The sequence below is a fragment of the Rhinolophus sinicus genome, chromosome 2 (genome assembly GCF_057876585.1).
Source record: "Rhinolophus sinicus isolate RSI-liver-muscle chromosome 2, RSI-T2T, whole genome shotgun sequence".
Taxonomy (NCBI): domain Eukaryota; kingdom Metazoa; phylum Chordata; class Mammalia; order Chiroptera; family Rhinolophidae; genus Rhinolophus; species Rhinolophus sinicus.
In genome coordinates, this window is record NC_142502.1 from 39,845,055 (window position 1) to 39,857,500 (window position 12,446).

Below are 12,446 nucleotides of genomic sequence, written 5' to 3' on the forward strand. Positions count from 1 at the left end.
ATTAATCATGAAAAAATAGAGTAAAGGCTTATATCCAATGAGAAATAAAGTGAGAAATAGACATACAAGCAGAGGAAACTAAAAGGATAATATTAATAGGACTATTTTGTTCAATTTTATACGAATAAGTTTGGAAACTTTTCTAAGAGAATGTAATTTACCAAAACTGAACTTTTAAAATTTTAAGACATTTTCATAGAAAAAGAATAGAAAAAAAAAAATTGTCACAGTGCTGGCAGCCCTACCACCACCACCAATATATGGTTTCAAGGGGCAGTACCACCAAACCTTTAAAGAGCAGATAATTCCAATGCCTACCAAGAGAAAACCTGAAAAGAAAATTTCTAAATTGTTTTTGTCAAGCTAATAAAACACAAAGAAAATGAAAGGCCTGTTCACAAAAGAATATTAATGCATAAAGCCTTAAAAAAAAATGTTATCAATGTGAATTTAGCACTTTAACAGACTCATATACCATAACCAAATGTTTTATTCTAGGACATCTAAGGATGTAATTAATCATATAGCTGGGTCTAGAGAGGGCTCCTAGGGAAGAAAATCATTTGCTTCTAATTCCATAGATGCTGAAAAGGCATTGGTCAAAATTCAACAGCCATCCCTGGTGAGGGAAAGAAGGGAATAAACAGAGGCTTTCTTAACATAATAACATATACCTCAACATAACCCATCCTTGTCCCAAAGCTAGCATCATGCTTAGTAGGGAGATACTACACACATTTGATATGGCACTGGTTTGCCAAAGAAATTAAATGTATGTATAAATATTGTAAAGGAGGTCGTACCAGGACTATGCACAGACATAATGATCACATCCCCCAAGTCTAAGAGAATCAAGTAAAAACTAGAAACAATTAAGAAACTTAGTAAAGGAGCAGCATATAAATAGAAATCAAACAGGAAGAAAATATATTTTTTAATTAATTTTTAAATTATATGTATATTACCAATATGGTGCTTACCATAGGTCAGACACTGTTCAAGGGGTTTTACATGCATTAATCCTTGTAATCTTCACCACAACCCCATGTGGTATATGAGGTCTGACAATTAAGTCCATGAGTTTGTTATAACGATGTTGTTAACCTTTTTTTATATCAGAGGGATTATTCATTATGAATTTGTACCAACTGGACAAACAGGTAACCAAGTTTACTATTTGGAAGTGCTGAAAAGGCTGCGTGATAAAGTTAGACAAAATGCACTTTTGCCAACAATTCATGGCTCTTGCATCACGACAATGCACCAGCTCACAGGGCCCTGTCTGTGAGGGAGTTTTTAGCCAGTAAACAAATAACTGTATTGGAACACCCTCCCTACTCACCTGATCTGGCCCCCAATGACTTCTTTCTTTACCCGAAGATAAAGAAAATATTGAAAGGAAGACATTTTGATGACATTCAGGACACCAAGGGTAATACGACGACAGCTCTGATGGCCACTCCAGAAAGAGAGTTCCAAAATTGCTTTGAAGGGTGGATTAGGCACTGATGTCAGTGCAAAGCTTCCCAAGGGGAGTATTACACTTCGAACGTGACCGCAGTGATATTCAACAATGAGGTGTGTAGTATTTTTTCTAGGGTGAGTTCGCGAACTTAATTGTCAGACCACATGTACTATTATCTCCATTTAGAAATAAGGAAGTGCAGTCATAGAGAGGTAGAAAAACACTTTCTTGGTCACAACTAGAGCACAATTTGACCCCAGCCAGTCTAGTCCCAGAATTCATGCTTTTTTCCTCACTAGGGCTTTACTGGTTCTTGATATATAAGAAGGTGGTGGGACTATTTGCAACGGCAATGACAACAAAAACAACAACAACACCTAAGCATAAATTAGCAAAAAATGTGCAGTCCTTATATGAAAACCATCTAAAATACCCTGAAAAGATCCACAAAAAAGCTTGAACAAATAAAAAGGGTTACTATGTATAACTGATAAAAAAATAAAATAAAAATGACATTAGAAAAAATGAATGGCAGGTAAGGAACATGAAAATTACAAGCTCAGATGACTCTTGGAAGAAAAAGGACAGGTAATTAGAAGCTCTTGGGATATTATGGGAGGATTCTTTACATGTGAGAGAGATTTGTGCAAGTTTATAGGCTGAGAGGAAAATATCAGTTGAGAGGGAGAAGTTGAAAATAAGGGAAATGGGAGTAATTGGAGCAAATCTGAGATGAGAAGGCGATGGGAATTGGACTGTAGGTGAAGTTTTTGAACACCTTTTCCGTTGACACAGGAGAAAAGGCTTGGAATGGATACAGCCTTTTTTGTGAGAAGAGGGATGGAACAGGCAGTTGTAAGATCTGATTGTAATGACTTTACTAGGTAAAGGAGGTGGCATGATCTCAGAGTAAATGGAAAATGTGGAGAGTGGCATTGCTTTAGAATAGTTACTGAGGGGGTTGGGAAAAGAAAAGAAGTAGATCAAAGATAAGTGAAAGGGTTGAGGAGAGATTGGGCTCCAGGTAAACTGGAAAGTAAGAGTCTGTAAGAAGAGCCCCAGTGGTAATAGTTATGCATTGTTCTCCTGCTACTGTGATGGAGATGATATCCTGAAGGGGACTAATGTTGTGGGGGCCTCAAGGTTTATGGTTCCTGGAAAGACAATGGGGTGAAAATACTGAGACAAGACAAGTAATGGATGGGGAAGGAAATGCAACTTAAAAAGTTTAACAGAGGTGGCCAGATGGTTCAGTTGGTTAGAGTGTGAGCTCTTAACAACAAGGTTGCTGGTTCAATTCCTGTACGGGATGGTGGGCTGTGCCCCCTGCAACTAAAGATTGAAAACGGCGAATGGACATGGTGCTGAGTTGTGCCCTCCACAAGTAGATTGAAGGACAACAACTTGGAGCTGATGGGCCCTGGAGAAACACATTGCTCCCCAATTAAAAAAAAAAAAGTTTAACAATCAGAGGAAGATGATGGAATCTAGGCATTAAATATCTTAAAGAGATCCATGAATAAGATAGGTGAGGAGGAATCCGAAGAGTAGGATTTTGAGCAGAGACAGAATCACTAAGATTTCAGAGCTGGAATTCTTGCTAATAAGAGTGTGGACATGCATGGGGGTGGTGTAAATGGAGCGAAGGTTACTAGAGGTTAAAAATACAAACAAACAAAAAAACATGAAAGTGACCATGTTGGACACTAAATTTTCCAACATGATTACCAGGGCAAAATGGAGAATACCTGAGCTGGGTGAAAGTCCTCACTGAGTGGGAAAAGTGGTTTGGAGGGTATTAGGTACCACAGCAAAAAGAAAAGGTGGTAGAACTAGGTGGTATGAGCATCATAAAGAATTCTGCATCGAGGTGAAAGAGTGAGAATGAATGGGTCTCAGGATGTATTAAGAAGGTGTTCATTTCCTCTTGGCTACATCGGAATGCAGTGTTTGAATAGAAAATGCAACCTCCACTTGAAAAGGACGCTGAGCGAAATGGTGTTGGAAGAGAGTTTAGATTTCAGATTGGGCAGAAAGAAAAGGAGTTAATATTTATTGATCATTTACTATGTTCAAAACACTGATATGAATTAGTTTTTACAACAGCCCTTTTATAATAATTTCTACTTTAGGGATTAAGAAGTAGGTTTAGAAAAATGGAGGTATATTAAAAATTTTAAGAGTCTATGTGCACATTTATGGATTCAAACTGGAGGTGGTTAGGAGCATTCCACAAAAGGAGCCAGGGGAACGACAGAGAAAGTGCAGAAGCAAAGAAAGGAAATGATTTGATTGCCTAAAGCTTAAAGCCTAGTTGGCCATTTGTGATTGTCTTAGTGTTTCGATTTTGTAACCTTGAGGCATTTATAGGGTTAGATTTTGCTTTGCTTACATAGGCTGCCATGGCATTAGAGCCACCTCAATCTAATGGCCTCCTTGTTTAATTAATTTAAAACCAACAGTGTGCTTTACACCATGTAGTTAAAAAGATTAAACCAGGGCTCCAAGATGGTGAAGTAGACAAACATCATGCCTGCTTCCTTCCATGAACACATGAAAATTATAACTAAATTATAGGACACTCAACCTGAAGAACCATCTGAAGTCTTTGTGAACAGGTTTTATAACTAAGGTTATAAAGAAGAAGCCATGTCGAGAATGGTAGGAAGGGCGGAGACATGAACCAGGTTGGTCCCAAGCCTCTGTATGGTGGTTGAAAATAGGGAGAGTACCTTGGCCACGGAGGTTCTCCCCACCAGAGGAGCGAAGGATCTCAGCCCCACTCCAGGCTTCCCAGCCCAGAGTACTGGTGCTGGGAAGAGGAGCCTCCACAACATCTGGTTGTGAAAAACAGTGGGAATTCCAACCTTCCAAGTGGGATGCAAGGCTGCGGGAAACCCAGACATCCTCTTAAACGGCCCAAGCACACTCATTTTCTCACAGGCACTCACCTTGGGCTCCAGCGGTGGGATGGTGACTCAGGGATCATCAGAGGCATACAGGGAGCAGACTGAGGTGTGTGGCTTTGAGGCCAGTGCTGGAGGACACTTGCCATTTTTCCTGTGTAGGGTCCTCCTCTGGACAGCCAGGCAGCCAGCTGCCATCTTTAATGAGTTGAGCCCACCCCTGGCACTTATGGCCAAATCTGAATCTGATTGGTCTGGTGAGCTCTGGGGCTCCACCCTGCTGACTCATTGGGACTCTGCCCCACCCCACTCCCCCAACGCTGGAGGTACTTCCTTAGTGAGCAGCCAGCCCTGCCTGAATTGCAGAAACTATTGGAATCCATGGCCCCAGAAGGGTAACAACTGGCCTTGGTGTGCTCTGAGACTTTAGCTGAGTTGCTCCAGGCTCAGCACTGACACCAAACCAAAATCTACATTAAACTGGTGAACACAACTAATCCCACTCTAGTGACTCTCCAAGAACCTGCCTTACCCAACTCACACATTGCATGAGGCTTTATCAGCAGCTGAACTTTAAGGGAGACAGCAGATGACAGCAGGTAACTCCTTTTGCGGAGTTACCCCAGGCCTGGTACTTGTGGCAGCTGTGCTCTCACAATGTGGACTCTCCCCATGCCTCCAGTTTTAGCACAGGCAGTGAAACAATGCAGATCACTTTGTAGCTTCTACCAAGTAGTCCCCAGCTAATCACAGGCTGTTGGTGAGTTAGGCCTGCACCGAAGCTCCTCCCAAGAGGTTCCAGAACCAACGTACTTGGAGGTTGGCTTCACCACAGCAGAGCACTGCCCACAAGCAGCATACACAAAGGGCGGTGTCAACAGGCACCAGAGCCAGCTGGGGTGAATCTCACTAACTGGGGCAAGCCCTGCCCACCCCCCACAGCAGCCGGTAAGCTTTAGACATGGCTAAAACCCACAGCCAATCAGCATGAGGGTCAATTCCAGCCACTGACTTGCCAATAACAATCAAGGCTCAACTATAACAGGAGGGCACCAACAACTTACACATGGGACACTCCTGGAGCACCCAGAGCAGGTGCTCCTACTACATAACACCACCCATCCAAGACTGGGAGACATAGCAGGTCTACCCCATATATAGAAAGAAACATAGGGAGGCAGCCAAAATGAGGAAACAAAGAAATACATCCCAAATAAAAGAAGAGAAGAAAACTCCAGAAAAAGAACTAAATGAAATGGAGGCAACAACCTACCAGAGTTCAAAATAATGGTTATAAGGGTGCTCAAGGAACTCAGTGAGCACTTCAACAAAGAGATAGCAAGCACAAAAAAGCACATAGAAACAATAAAAAAAGAACCAGAAGAATTGAAGAATACAATAACTGAAATGAAGAACGCACTACAAGGAATCACCAGAAGACTAGATGAAGGAGAGAATCGAATCAGTGATCTGAAGACAAAGTAGCAGAAAACACCCAATTGGAACAGCAGAAAAAAAGAAAAAAAATGAGGATAGTTTAAGAAACCTCTGGGACAACATCAAGCATAACAACATTTACATCATAGGGGTACCAGAAGGAGAAAAGAAAAAACAAGGAATTGAGAACCTATTTGAAGAAATAATGACTGAAAACTTTCCTAATCTGGTGAAGGAAATAGATATACAAGCCCAGGAACTGCAGAGAGTCCCAAACAAGATGAACCCAAACAGACCCATACTAAGACACATTATAATTAAAATGGCAAAGGTTAAAGACAAAGACAGAATCCTAAAAGCAGCAAGAGAAAGGCAACTAGTAACTTATAAGGCAGCCCCCATAACACTGTCAGCTGATATCTCAATAGAAAATTTGCATGCCAGAAGGGATTGACAGAAAATATTCAAAGTGATAAAAAGTAAGGACCTACAACCAAGATTACTATACCCAGCAAGCCTGTCATTTAAAATTGAAGGACAGATAAAGAGCTTCCCAGACAAGAAAAAGGTAAAAGAGTTCATCACCACCAAAGTATTACAAGAAATGTTAGAGTGACTTCTTTAAGACAATGGAAAAATAAAGATTAAAATTATAAATAATAAAATGGGCAATAGTTACATATCTATCAACAATTACTTTCAATATAAATGGATTAAATACTCCAATCAAAAGACATAGGAGGGTTGAATGGATAAGAAAACAAAACCCTTACATATGCTGCCTACAAGAGTCACTTCAGATTGAAAGATACACACACAGAAAGAGATGGTAAAAGATACTTCATGAAAATGGAAACAAACAAAAAGCTGGAGTAGCCACACTTACATCAGACAAAATAGACTTTAAAACAAAGGCAAAGAGATAAAAAGAGACAAGCAAGAGACAAAGAAGGACCCATTGATCCCATTTCCCGGTATTTATCTGAAGAAATATAAATTGCTACTTGGAGGGGATGTGTGTATCCACATGTTCATTACAGCATTGTTTACAATGGCCAGGACGTGGAGGCAGCCTGGGTATCCATTGATGGGTGAACGGATAAAGAGTAGTTGGTACATATATATAATGGAATATTGCTTATCCGTGGAAGGGAATGGGTTCTTGCCATCTGGGGCAGCATGGATGGACCTGGAGGGTACTGTGCTGAGTGGAGTGTAAAACAGAGAAAGTGGATACAATGTGATTTCGTTTATATGTGAATCTAAAGAACAAAATAAACAAACAGATCAGAAACAAACTCATAAATATAGAGAACATTTTAATGGTTGCCAAATGTGTGTGTGTGGGGAAGGTGTGGGTGAATAAAGGGGAGGAGATTAAGGACAAATTGGTTGTTAAAAGTAGTTATGGGGACCTGGGTATAGAATAAGGAATGTAGTCAATATTTTAATAACTACGTTGGCAGATGGGTACTAGTTTTGTTGGGGTGATAGATGAGAGAGAGTTGGGGGCAGGGTAAAAAAGGTGAAGTGATTAAGAAGTACAAATTGGTAGTTACAAAATAGTCATGGGGATGTAAAGTATAGGGAATACAGCCAATAATATGGTAATAAGTGTAGTGCCAGGTGGGTACTAGACTAGTCAGGGGGATCACTTCTTAAATTATATAAATGTCTAACCAGTATGCTGTACCCCTGAAAGATAAAAATATAAAATAATATTGAATGACAACTGTAATTGAAAACTTTAAAAGCGGGGAGAGTGAAGGGGAATAAGAAGTCCAAATTTCCAGGTATAAAAGAAATAAGTCATGCGGGTGTAACGTACAGCACGGGGAAAATAGTTAATAATAATGTGATAGCATAGTATGGTGTCAGATGGTTGCTGGACTTTTCTTGGTGATCACTTCTTTGGGTCTATAAATGTTGAACAACTATGGTGTACTCCTGAAACTCATCTAATATTGTGTGTTAGCTATATTTTTAATAAAAATATAAATAAATAAATAAATAAATAAATAAATAAATAAAATTAAGTCCCAGGTTAAACCTGAGTTCTATACAGTTCTAAAGCCTGTGCTATTTACAATAAATATGCTATTTCCTGCCTTTTGAGGAGGCACCATTCCAGCAACATGGCAGGCTAGATAAGATGAAAACCTGTCTATAAATTCCTAGAAATGTTAGGTAAAATAAAATCAGAATTCTTTAAAAGGCCCTGCTAATCTCACGAAGTAAAAGGGTATACCCAAGTATCAGAATCAAAGAAGAACCTGAAAAAGAGTGACAAGAACTGGTGCTGACTCTCCGAACATTTGGGGGATAAGGGAGTTTCAGTTACTAGACGCTGGGTATTTAACCTCTGTGAAGGGGTAGGAGACAAGATTTGGGGTTAGGTGTGGCGGGCAGTTGGAGTAGCAAAAGGTTGAACCTTAAAAAACTCTGCCCAACAAGACAGACAACAAAGGATAAATGGCCCTAGATGGTAAGGAAGTCTCCTCTGAGAAATTTTTACCTGTAGCCTGTGCCTTACACAGGTTTTGGTCTAAATTTTCAGTATAATCTAGGAACCACCAAACAAAAAGTGTAAATAAAAACTGGTACAGGACTGACGATACTCCTGGTGTTAGAGTTGCCAGATTATGCAAAGGAAAAAACAGGACACAAATAATTTTGTAGTATAAATATGTTCCCAATATTGCACAGAACATACACTAAAAATTATTTTGTTGTTTATCCGAAATTCAAATTTAACTGGGTATCCTGTATTTTATCTGGCAGCCCTACCTGGTGTACCTGCTAGATACTATAAATGCAAAACCACTCAGAAAGGACATTATCGTGAGGTTTTCACACAGAGGAAAATGTACTGTTATGGGAGGGCTGCCAGTGAAAATCTGAAACCACACAAGTACACAAACCACCAAGAACAAGAATCAGTAGAAACAATAAAGAGAACAGAGCCTCAGGAACTTCTGGCCATTTATTTATTGAGCAAATAGTCATTGAACATTCTTCTAGGTTCTGGGGATATGCAGGGAACAATACAGACAAAAATCCTTTTCCTCATGGGATATAATCTAGTGGGATAACTAACAATAAATAAATAAAAAATGCATGCTGCATTAGATAGCAATAAATGTTAAAAAGAAAAGTAAAGCAGGAAACAGAAAATGTGTTAGGGGAGAAATGTGCAGTTTTCAGACAGGAAAAGAAAGGAGGACCTCATGGAGGTTACATTTGAGTGCAGACTTGACAAGAGGCAAAAGAACAAGCCATGCAGGTATCTAGGGAAAGAGCTTTGCTTGAAAAGAGAACAGCAAGTGCAAAGGTTTCGAGATGGGTGTGTCCCTGGCATGTTCTGGTGACAGCCAGGAGGCACATGTAGCTGGAATGGGGTCAACAAGTTGGGAAGAAGTAGATGAGGTCAGAGAGGTGACAGCGTGATGGTGTGTGTGTGGGGGTGTACAGATCACAGATTTGTCCTATCTAATACAGTAGCCACAGGTTGCTATTTACATTGAAGTAAATTAAAATTCAGTAAAATTAAAAATTTATTCCTCAGTCCCTCTGACTACATTTCAAGTGCTCAATTGCCATATGCGGCTACCATGTGAGCAACGCGGAGAACATTTCCTGGACAGCAATGACAGATTAACAGAGCCTTATAATCATTGCACAAACTCCGACCTTTACTCTAAATGAGACGAAGATAACAGTCACAAGGAATATAAAATTCATGTTTCAAATAACTAAAAGGAGGAATCAAAGCCCAAGAAAATACCAAGATAGTGTAGAAAAGGGCAGATTTGAAAAAGAATCACCAGACCTAGAAATTAAAAAAGAATTGAAATTAAAACCTCAGTAAGTAAACAGCTGACTAGATAGCAGAAGAGGGGATTAGTAAACTGAAGTATAATATATAACCTTATACATTAGTGTTTCATGTGGGCTAGACAGTGCTCTAAAAGCTTCATTTAATCTTCACAACAGCCATAGGTAGGTAGGTAGTATTGTTTTCCCTATGTAACAAGTAAGGAAACAGGCACTGAGAAGTTATGGTTTCTTGGCCAGGCAATCTGAAGTCTGTGTACTCAACCACTATGCTGTACTGTCTTTCAGGAATTTACCCAGAACATAGCACAGAAAGACAGAGATGGAAAATAAGAGGGATTAAGAGACAGAGGGGTATAGAAGGAGATGGCCCAATGAGTATCCAATAAGCATTCCAGGAGGAGTGAATACAGGAAACAGCGAAGAGTCAAGTAGTATTGGAAAAAAGGGGGGGGGGGCTGAGAAAAAGGGGGGGCTGAGAATTTTTCATAGTTGATAACACTGAATCCTAAAATTCAAGAAGCTCAAGTCTGAAGTATTAAGAATACAAATGAATTCACAGCCAAACACATAGTAGGAAAATGACAGAATACCAAAAGCAGAGCACAAATCTTTAGTCTCTAGAATTTATTCCCAGAACTGGTGGTTGGCTGGGAGACAGAGCTGTAGTGGGAGGTAGGCAGTGAACCTCGTATGGGTTTGAGGAGAGTGTGGGGTGACTGGATGGGCTGTGTGGGGCAGGGAGCATTAGCCGGCTTGGAACCAACCGTAGCTTCGCAGGAATGGGACTTAGCTGCTCCCAGGTCTTGGCCAGAGCCCAGGCGTGCTCTCTCAATTTAAGTAAGTACAGGGTGAGGGTGGCTCTCAGAACTTCAACAACTATTTGGTGCCTGAATGAATGCAAGAGAAGCATTTTGAGGACAGTGAGGCCAAGCAACCTGGACTGCTGAACAGATGTATTGATGAAAGACTCTTCCTGGCGCCTACAGTTGCACCTATAATGTAAATGTGATTTCACTTTCTACTGAGAATCCAAAGCAAGTGTAATAAACAGAGAACAATCTCTCACATCTTTTCTAGATGTGTTCTAGGCTGACTACATACTAATGAAAGTGGAAATCACAGTAATAAAATCTAGAGCAGTTTCGGCCACCTCTGTGGTCAGTGTAGTCTTGTCAGAGCAGACATGTTTCCACCACAGTTGCGTGTGTGATGTGGCAGAATGCAATCTTTGCCCCCCAGTAGGATTTGGTAACATAGGAGAAACAAGAGAAATTAGAATTATCTCATTCTCACTTTACCATGTGTGCTAAAGTTGCCAAACACTGAAAAGGAAAGACAGAATTTTTTTGCTCTTATCATCTAGGTTTAAGCTTGGTTGTGTAGCGTTTATCACGCCTTTCCACTTCCTCACCCTGGTCTACACAGCGAGGCCACCCTGAGGAAGTGCTGTTGGAAAACAAAGTCCTGTTTTGTCCTTTCTGTCATGATTAGATCATAAGTATGGGGAAGAAATGTGATGAAGACAGCTTCATTGTAAAGATATCCATTCTTACGGACTATTGTAATGTTAAACTGCTATATACAGTTCACTGAGAAAAAAAAGCCTATTATAGAAGAAACACTTTGATAGATGTCCCAATTAATTCTTATCTGAAAGCCTTGGAGGAAGGTACATTAACATCATTTTTACATATGAGGAAACTGAGGCTCAGGATTATATAATGACAGACTGAATATACAAATGGATAATGGCCAAACCATGTATAAAAATAGAACTCTGATTCCCAACTATACCAATAAAAGCAGGAAACCATTCTCCACAGTAACTGGCCCAGAAAGCCAGCCGCCTATAAATCAGACCTATAAGAAATCAGACCATTATTTCTGGTAACAATCCAGGAAGTCAAACAATAACACCTGTAACAATTGACCCCAAATCCTAGGATTTGGTTAATAACTGTTATCTTCCGAAACTTTTGTCTCTACTTCCAAGTTAGGACCAAGAAGAGGAAGCCAAATATGCACCCCTAACAATTATACAGGATGCCCCACTTCTAGTTAATTCCTCCTACAGCTTCCCTAGGCCAACAGCCTCTCATCAGGCACAGAAGCCTTCCCTTTTTTCCACTATAAAGCTTTCCCACTCCTCTGCTGCCTTTGAGTCTCTCTCTGCCAAAACACAACAGTGGCTGATTCCATTGCTGTAGCAAGCTTTTGAGTAGCTTCTGCTTGTTTTCATATGGTTGGTCTTCATTTATTTCCACAACAACTGGCCCAAGATCCCTCAGCTATTGTGCAGCTAATCAGGACCTGGAACCAACATCGATCTGACCCCAAACCCATGCTTTTTCCACCCTATCACTTGCCTTTTTATGGAGCCCGAGCCGAAAGGGTCTTCAATAGCCCAGCAAGCAGACACCAATGAGAGGTGCAGGCGCTTTGACTTGGCATTCTTTATTACATTAGTATGCATATATAACCATGTAAACACCACAAAGTAAACAGTTTATCCTCCACAAAAACCAACAGATAATCCGCCATGACCTTCCACCACCCTATTTTAATATTTATACGGTTCACAGAAAGTCATAGCCATACAAATAGGATTATAATACTTTTTTTTTTTTTTTTTTTTTTTTTTTTTTTAGGTAAATGGTGGTTTTTTTTGGTCCACATTTTCTATTAAAACAAACTAACAATCACATATTTTCCTCTTTGGCAAAAGAGGTTAAATCCCCCACAGTGAACTCACAAAGCAAACTCATAGAAAACCACTGAACATGAGGTACAGATGAGGTCTG